The sequence below is a fragment of the Carcharhinus amblyrhynchos genome, chromosome 19 (assembly GCF_965287045.1).
Source record: "Carcharhinus amblyrhynchos chromosome 19, sCarAmb.v2.hapA, whole genome shotgun sequence".
NCBI classification, from domain to species: Eukaryota; Metazoa; Chordata; class Chondrichthyes; order Carcharhiniformes; family Carcharhinidae; genus Carcharhinus; species Carcharhinus amblyrhynchos.
This window is the reverse complement of record NC_137342.1, coordinates 6015917-6019290: the sequence shown is the minus strand read 5'-3', so window position 1 is coordinate 6019290 and position 3374 is coordinate 6015917. Positions and strand designations below refer to the sequence as shown.

The following is a 3374-nucleotide window of genomic DNA, read 5'->3' as shown; positions in this document are numbered from 1 at the left end:
GGGTGAGGGTTCAGGGATTCGGGAACATTAGGAAGGCCAGCATTCGGGAAGCTGCCATTGGGGGAACTATTGCCCAAGTGCTGTTCTTGGCACTTCTGTAGTGGCTCGCTTGGTGCTACACTGCCAATCCGCTCAGCACCACACTGCTGGCCTCTCCAGCGGGAAAAGGCCCCTTCCCCCAATCTTCAGTCTGAATCTCTCTAAGGCACCCTGCATTGCAGTGTCAGAGATTCATTCTGGTAAGTACACCCAATAAATGGTGGGAAATACTCCTGTTTTCCCACCTGTTGGGTACTTAGTTTTGCTTTGGGAGAATCCTGGACTAACATCTCTCACAATGTCCCAAGACACCTACAGCTCTACGTAAATAAGAGTTCTTTGTTTCTATCCGTTAATCCATCTATTCATCTTTCTACCTTTCTGTCTATTCTATTTATCTGAATCTGTGATCCAGTATCTATTTATCTCCATTAACAGAGTGGATCAGATCTGAATAAATAGACTACTAAGATAGTAACTTTTCAGTGGACAGTAAATGTCATCAGAGCTGGATATATTCTTGGTTAATAAAGGGTTGAAAAGTTATCACTCATTCTTTAACCTCACACCAACACGTCATGGCCTGAATTTCACAATTGTTATTCATGCTGTTGACTTGCCGAAATGAAACAAGTATATTGGACAATGTTAATTATCTTAATTTGGGAGGGGAATTTTAATGGGCGTCTCCCCTCCTGGCTGATAAGTTGGTGAGAGAGCTGCATTACCCTCTCTCCGGGGCCCTTGCTGGTATGGACTGCCACTCAGGCACATAAATAGCCAGTACGTGGCCTATCCTCAGCTCAAGGACCCCCAAGACTTGTTGATTAATCAGAGGCCAGCCACCTCTTTTAAATGGCAGCACCACTGGGGAGACAAGCTAGCTAGCAAACCACACCCACCCTAGGCCTAGGATCACCCATGGATCCCAGGCCATACAGGTGAGTGAGGGTGGGAGGGGTTTGCAGAATGGGGGACATGGGGAAGGAGGAGGTGGGAGGCTCACTAGCAAGGTTAAAGGACTGGATATAACCTCCCCCCACCGCCCGCCCTCCCAATGCTGGGTCGGTCCTTACCAAGTTAGCACTGCTGCCTCAGAGCGCCAGGGACATATAGGTTTGATTCCAACCTTGGGTCGCTGACTGCACGGAGTTTGCACGTTCTCTCTGTGTCTGCATGGGTTTCCTCTGGGCGCTTTGATTTCCACTCACTGTCCAAAGATGTGCAGGTTAGATAGATTGGCCATGCTAAATTGCACCTTAGTATCCAAAGATGTGCAAGTTAGGTGGATTGGCCATGCTAAATTGCCCTTTAGTGTCCAAAGATGTGTAGGTTAGGTGGATTGGCCATGCTAAATTGCCCCTTAGTGTCCAAAGATGTGCAGGTTAGATAGATTGGCCATGCTAAATTGCACCTTAGTATCCAAAGATGTGCAAGTTAGGTGGATTGGCCATGCTAAATTGCCCTTTAGTGTCCAAAGATGTGTAGGTTAGGTGGATTGGCCATGCTAAATTGCCCTTTAGTATCCTAAGTTGTGTAGGGTTGGTGGATTAGCCATGGGGTGGGGTAGGGTGAAGTGGGCCTGGGTAAGATGCTCCGTCAGAGAGTTGGTGCAGACTTGATGGGCTGAATGGCTTCCATCGTCAGGAGATTATGATTCTATCAATGCTGGGTCCCTCAACCAGACACTGACTAACTTTGAACAAGGGAACCCCTCAGTGAGGTAGATAGTCTGCACAGGCTGGGTCATCATGTTCCCAGCACGACAGGTCTACCCGCTGCTGGGTTAATACTAGCGGCAGCAGGAAGAGGCCGTTAAGTGCTTGTTAAATGCCCCATAAGGGCCCTCAATTAGCAGTGGGGTGGGATCTCTGACTATAGGCCTTTCTGTCCTGGAATGGATTTTGGTGGAGGTGGGAGGTTAGTGGGGTGCTTCCATGCCACCGTCCGGCTCAATTTAATTCCATCCCAGTCTCCACACACATGCCGAGAGAGAGGCCATAAAACCCCACCGTCCAGGGCTGAGATTGAAAACGTACAATTTGTACAGATTATTTTCCTCATGTCTGCGAAATGTAAACCTCTTTCTAGAATTCACAAAATCATTATGCCTCTTCAGTGCATTACTGGGGGAGTGCTACTCTGCCAGATAAGTTCATAGTAATAAGTCATGATCCCATCTGCCCTGTCAGCCCGGCACGAAAGACCCCAAGGCAATAAGTTGAAGAGCAGGAAAAGGTTCCTTTGCCAATATTTATACTGCAGCCAAAATCGATTATCTGGTTATTATCTCATTGTGGGGGCTTGCCAGGTGGAAATTCTCAGAACTGTGACCACACTTCAATCGAGACGCGAGTCTGTGGCTCACATCACCCATGGATCTCAGCGTCTGTGAGATCGGCGCACTCTTGAGTTAAAACCACTTCCCAGTTCTACTAAACAGGGATATTTTGTGAAGCAGGCTCAGGCAAAATGTCAGACTGAGGGAATCTGCAAAGCTCATTTGTCCACGCCTGGAGGGTGTGAGACATGCCATTTTGGATAATCTACAATAACAGTGATTGCAGAGCTTATAAGTGGACCATATAACCATGGTAACTGAATCACTGGGAGAGATTGAGGACTTAGGTATGTTTTGCTGGCTGCTCGTATAGTTTGCATCATTTGTTTTTTTACATGTGTTGTAGTTCAGCATCACTATGCATTGGAACATAAAAATCAAAAATAGAAAGCGTTTTGTGTAAACCATTGCTATCATCATGTTGGAATTGTGAAACATGGAGGGAAGGCCTGGTAGCTAAATTTGCAGATGATACAAAGATAGGCAGGAAAGTATGTTGTGAAGACACATGGAGATTGCATTTTTGCAGATGGATATCGATAGGTTGAGTGAGTGGTCAAAAATCTGGCAGATGGCGTATAATGTGGGAAAAAGTGAAGTGCATAGAATCCCTACAAGTACAGAAGGAGACCATTGGACCCATGGAGTCTGCATTGACCACAAACCCACCCAACCCCTATCCCCATAACCCCACACATTTATCCTGCTAATCCCCTGATACTTGGTCAATTTAGCACAGCCAATCAGCCTAACCCACACATCTTTGGCATGTGGGAGGAAACTGGATCACCCGGAGGAAACCCACAGATATAGGGAGTAAGTGCAAACTCCACACAAGCAGTGACCTGAAACTGGAATTGAACCCGGGTCCCTGGAGGCAGCAGTGCTAATCATTGTGCCACCATGCCACCCCAACAATGGCACCCAATGTGGGGCCTGAACCCACAACCCTGAGATTAAGAGCCTCATGTTCTACCAACTGAGCTAGCTGGGC

The 3374-nt window shown here is 47.1% G+C and overlaps 1 non-coding gene across 1 annotated transcript; it reads right to left on the bottom strand.

The window, feature by feature from the left end:
- Positions 1-3301: 3301 nt before the first annotated feature.
- Positions 3302-3374, bottom strand: trnak-cuu (transfer RNA lysine (anticodon CUU)). The gene has a single exon. It is a non-coding gene; the product is annotated as a tRNA-Lys (tRNA).